The sequence below is a fragment of the Podarcis tiliguerta genome, assembly GCF_965153285.1.
Source record: "Podarcis tiliguerta genome assembly, chromosome: 7".
NCBI classification, from domain to species: Eukaryota; Metazoa; Chordata; class Lepidosauria; order Squamata; family Lacertidae; genus Podarcis; species Podarcis tiliguerta.
In genome coordinates, this window is record NC_139540.1 from 22,142,173 (window position 1) to 22,148,267 (window position 6,095).

The window sequence follows — 6,095 nt, forward strand, 5'->3', positions numbered from 1 at the left end:
TTAAGTGGAATCTAGAACATGAAAACATGCACCACAATACATGCGGCATTCTTTTTAAAGGTACCACAAGGCTCTTTGTTGCTTTTGCAACAATCATCTGAAGTAGGCCACTATATTATTTCCTTATTGCAGTTAAATAACATATTAATGCCTCCATCCATTACAACACTAGTCTCCTCCCTCTGCTCAAGATTTGTCCAGCATGTTCATTCTTCCCTCTTCCTGCCACCCGGCTGTAGTATCACATCCCTGGTTCCTCAAGTCTATAGGGAAATGGATGTATCTCCATACAGGGTGACCTGTTTCCCAGCTAGAGCAGGGTTTGCACTGTTTCTGCTGGAGATACAAGCCATACAACAAATCCAGGAAATGAAAAACCAAAACATCAGCGAGTAAACTCATACTTTTCTAATGATGCAGCAAGAAAGGCAAGTATCAAATACCATGACAAGAAGTCAGAATAAGAAGTAATAATGAATAATAAAAAGCAACATGGAACATATAGCCATAGCTGTCAAGTGTCCCTTATTTGAAGGGACAGTCCCTTATCCCAGCTGCTGTCCCTTATTGATGGATGTCCCTTAAATGTCCCTTAAATTTCAAAGGAAGCAGCTCCTCTCCCTCCCTGCCGGCCAGGGAGGCTCCAACTGTGTTGCTTGGCTGTGTTGCTCACCCAATAAGAAGTCTAAGAACGACTGGGGGGTGGAGCTTGCATGCCTCGTGCTCGTGTGTGGCTAGTTAATGCAAACTGAGGGGGGTTTTGAATGCTGACGCCATTTTGTTGCACGTGCTGCTGCAAACTTTGCAGTGCAAAGCCAGGCCGGGGAGCCATCTTAAGTTGAGGCTGCATAGGCCTTGTGGTGCATGTGATTCAGATTCTATTCAATTGAACCTCTGGTTACAAAGTTGGTTGGACATGAGTTTGACCAGACTGCAGGAGGACAGGAAGACTGGAGTGCCTGGAACAGGTGAGGCTGCAGGTCTCTTATTTTGGCTGCTGGTCCCTTATTTTCAAGGCTGCTGGTCCCTTATTTTCAAATCTGTAAGTTGACAGCTATGCATATAGCAGGCGAGGCTAGTAGTGTGTATGACAATATGTTAGGATCAATGTAATTGAGAACTAAGTCCCACTATGTCCAATGAAGCTCACTCTTAATTTATGCACAGGACTGTGATGCTACTGTCTTCAAAGTTATTTATGTAAAGGACCAGCTTTCTTCAAATTTTATGTCTGGGATTATCCTGGGGGGAAATTGTTTCAACACAACCCTTAACAATTATAAATTTGTCTTGGTTTATAGCATATTAGATTTGCTAAAGGCAGAGAAATTAGTTAACTTCTTAGAATGAATTATTCCTTTGTAGTAAATAAGTTAGCATGCCTGCCAAATAAATAAACAGTAGGTCTAATGCTGTCCCATTGATCTTTGGCTTCTTCTAAGCAGACTTGTAATCTAACGGAGATCTTTACTACCTTCTGAGTCCAAACAACATCTACAGTGTTTATAGATAGTATTACTCCCCAGGGCACTAATGCCTGAGATAACTTTGTACTTGTAGGATTCAAGTTGCTGTGGAAGATCTACATGATCTGCTTTCTCTGTTCCTCTAAAGGGTAGAAAACAGCTGCTTTTGTCTCATGCAGAAGAAAATTTCTCAAAATGTTAATAGACCACACCTGTCTGCATAAGGGTTACGAAGCAGCAGCCTCCCACTGATGTGGCAATATAACTATGTTGAAACAAGTTTTCCCATTGGCGTTGTGTTGGACTTCACCGGCACAAAAGCAGTTTAGGAGTAATCATTTGCTTTCCAGCCAGCAGTGGTAACCATGATAACTTGATTTCCCTTGCAGAGGCTCTGCTATGAGCCCCACATTGGGCAAAATATTTCTGCATTGCAGGGGGTTAGACTAGATGACTCTTGTGGTCCCTTCCAACTCTACAATTTTATGGTTCTATGATTCCAGATCAGTCATCTGGAATATTATCGTCTGACATGGTGCTGAAGTGAGCATTGTGCAAACAATTTTGATCAGTGACACTTACTGTGAATCTCAAAGAAGACAACACTCCAGCCATAGAGATATATGATATGACTATAATTAAGTTTACATATACACCTTAGCATGCTCTCTCTTTCACTCAAAAAAGTTTTCTGCTTGAACTGTCTTTCGAACTTTTGTGTGGATAAGAAACTGGGATTTAGTATCCAGCTTCAGAATTGTTTACCTGACATGGCTGTGGGATCAGATGGAATGGAAGTTAGTAGATCTCAGAGGTTCTCTACTGACTCTAATGAAAGTGTTTTTATAGCATCTCTTTTGTGGTTTAATCTCATAGCATCATCGGAGGGTGGGACCAACTCCTGAGCAAGCCCAGGATCTAAACTAAGCCCCGTGATATCTGCAAATATGCTCAGGCTTTTTTTCTTTGTACTTGCACTGTGCCACCAGGGTAGGGGGTTATGCAGGTGGTGTATATTTTAATTAATCTTTATTAAATGTTAAAACAAAAAGGAAAAAATACCACAGCTGTCAAAACATTATATACTTCAAAGAAACAAACTGACACAACATAAGATTGGCAGCCGATAAAGTACTTAAGAGAGAAAGAATAAATAAAACAAAAGTAGGTAATTATGGAAAATGAAACAGGACGCGTGTTAACTGGTGTAAATGTGGTGCAATGCCAGCATAAACACACTTTGCATAAGTCCAGGATAGGACCTTACTATTAGAAAATATTGTGTCCAAAAGGATTGGTACTTGATACATTCAATATAAGTTTTGGGAGAGGTAGGGGAACTGATTTGCCTGCCAAGAGACGAAAGGACAATATATGGCAGATAGTATCCCGCTTGACAACAGACAGTTTTGAAGAGACGGGTAATAATTTATTTATATATTTTTTACTGAGCACTGATGAGATAATTGGTTAATTTTCCACGTCACAGAGGTTATCAAATTATAATGATGTTACACCTCTTGTGTCCTTCCCAGATTCATATTTATGACCTAGAGGTAAAAATCTGTGTAACCTATAATGGGTAACCTTAAGTATACCTTGAAGTTTGTATCAAATTATTTTTGTTGGTACCTACATATGTATAAATGCAATTTGTAAAGGCAAGAACAAACTTAATTTTGCCGTTTCTCCATGGAAAGGCCCTCCATTTCAGGTAGAGAAGCTTTCAATGCATTTGCCTGTAGCACAACCTTCCTTGTTAAACATTGTCTTGAGTGTGGTCTGCAAAAGCAGGGTATTAATAGCCAGTTCATAATTGCAGAGGATTAAAACTGTTTGGCACATATTATTTTGCTCATACTAGAATCCTCTAATCCTAGAGTTGGAGAGGATCTAGTCCAACCACTTGCCAGCGTTGGAAACAACAACACCCCTGCTTAAGGACTTTTAACTTTTAACCAAGGTGAATCTGCCCCCTTACAACACGATTTGTTGCAGCAAGACAGCATGCATTGTTAGGGTGTTTTCAGGAGCCAATTCTTGGGGGCTGAAGTCCCTTCACCGCCATCCCCAATAAAATATTTGATTCCCGCCCCCAGTTGATGAGTATTGCCATTCAAATGGTGTGTGTGCACTGTGTCATGTTTCCACTTATGCATGGTGGAGCTTACCTGTTCCCCCCATATTTTATTCAATTTGGCAGCCCTGGCAGGGCTTGAGCTAGCAGTTGGGGAGTGGATGGATAACTGGCTAGCTGAAGCCCATGCAGTCCATGGCTCAAACACCCTCAGCATAGGCTGCAGTCTTCTATACCTACTGATCTGGGGCAAATCAAATTGAGCTCAAAGGGGCTTCTGAATAAACATGTGTAGAATCACACTGTTAATTGGTAGGCTTGCAGTCTGCATGACCTGGCTCCTTTGGGTTCCCCCACTTCCCTCCCTGTGATGAATGGGAAGCTGCCTACAGGAAACAAGCATTTTAAAATAGTTGTGATTTGTCAGCAGTATATTCCGCTCCCCACCCACCACAAAAAGGTTGTAGCACAGACGGTAGTTCATACGGGCTACTCTATGTCCTCATTTACTACAAAGGTATAATTCTAAGAGGTTAACTCTGTGTCTTTGAAATGCTGTAGCGTGGAGTGTTTCTATTGAGTTCTAATCAGCCAGCTATGCACTCCACAATAGGCCATGCCATTCCCCACGCCAAAAAAAATAAATAAAATTAGTCAGCATTCTTTTGCCATTGAGCACACTCAGTTCTCAGGGTTTCAACCCCACTCCAGGGTTTCCCCTTAAGGTTTTTTATTTTTTTGTACTTCTGCTAACACTGAGGCTCCCTCCAAGACAGCTGATAGTTCCCTCTTGTGCATGGATGATGCCATTTTTTTGACACAAAAGCAAGGGCGCACACACACTTGAACATCAGAAATGGAGGGATATTTCCCGTTTTGCATCCCAAATTAGTCCTGGAATGTAAGAAACAATCCCAATTTCATACTTTTAATGCAAGACGGGCGTTTTGTAATCCTGTTATTATTCCTTGTGTTACATAAATATGCACTCTGTTTTACAAATTATCAAATCTTTCAAAACACTGCTCTCTTTTTGATCTTTTATTTCATTATGTAAGTGTTTCAAGCTCCATGTGGGATGTTTAATACGGTACAGTGTGTACCAATGTCTTCTCACTGTTGTACTAAGATGACCCAAAGCTACCACACTGGGAGGTTATAACACATGCTTGTTCTCAAGTCCCTTTCTCTCCTGTTGTCAGTTCTGTAAATACTGGCAACAGTCTAGCATGTGATCTGTCAAGAAGACCATGTTGCTTATGCTAAGTAGCAGAATATATTGTGTGGGCTAACCTAGGTGTAAGCATAGGAGCTGCATGCATTAGCCTGGTGACATTTTTTTTTTTAAAGAATGAAGCAAAACAAGTTGAATGAAAAAAATCTATTTAACCCTTTCGCTTCCTGACATTTTCTGCTCAAAATCCCACTTAGCTGCTTGTGTCCCATCAGAGGGAAAGATACATGAGTGGGAAAGCTGCTTGGGTGATTTCAAGTAAATTAAGGACAGAAGGGGGAAATGCTAATCAACCCTCCACCTTCCCAGTTCTTCCTTGGTTCCTAACTGAAGCCTCTGAGATTGCTTTCCTTAAAAAATAAAGTTAGGAGACTACTTTACATGATTACAAGATTTTTGTTGGGGGGACACCGACAGGACTTTGTTTGGGGGCTGCAGAACCATCGTGATTGGTCAGTTAGTTAAGTATTTCTATTGTACTATTGCTGCCCCTCCCTGCCAACCCCCCCCCCCCGCTATGCCCATGGCTCCCATGTAACATCAAGTTTGGTCATCAGTCTATCACTGAACCTGAAAAAGATTAACATTTAAAAGACTGGAAAGCTAATTGTAAGGTTCCTTGGACAAAAAATTCAAAAGGCTGGTACGGTTTCAATCCTATGTTTACGCAGTGTGGCCTAATCCCAGGTTAGTGGGGTTAGGATTTCAGCAGTCACAAAGTTGCATTTTTTTCAATAACCAAGTTTTAGAACCAGAACTTGTTTGTTTTTCATAAGTTCCTGTCAGACTCCTTGGGAGACATACCTGCCTTTTCCTGCAATGCTTCCAGTTTAGTGTACTGAGTCAGAAGCACAGCTGAGCTGTCCTACAGACACACTGTTACTTCCATGCCATAAACTGATAAGGTACAGAAGAGTCATGAGGCGTTTTCCAGAATTCTCCTTTGACTTGTTCTGAAAGAGTTCCTATCCCCCAGTGCCTGGGAAGAATGTAAAATGCAAACAGACAGGTGAAAATATGCAGTCCTTGCCATAGATTAAAATGGTGGCAAGGTAAGTGTTTGGCAGAATGACTTAAACCAATATTAACTTGTACCCATTTGTTCCATTTGTACTAACAAAGTACATAAATGTTTACTCAGAGGTAAGCTCCACTGTATTCACTAAGGCTTACTGCCTAAGAGTGCTTAGGAATGCAGTGCTAGAAACATGAGTGTATTTCAAATATTGTGGCACACGGAAGGAAAAAGAGCTAAGTGTGAGAGCGGGTACAGAACTAAAATAAGCAGCCCATATGGATATCAAGCAAAATAAACAGC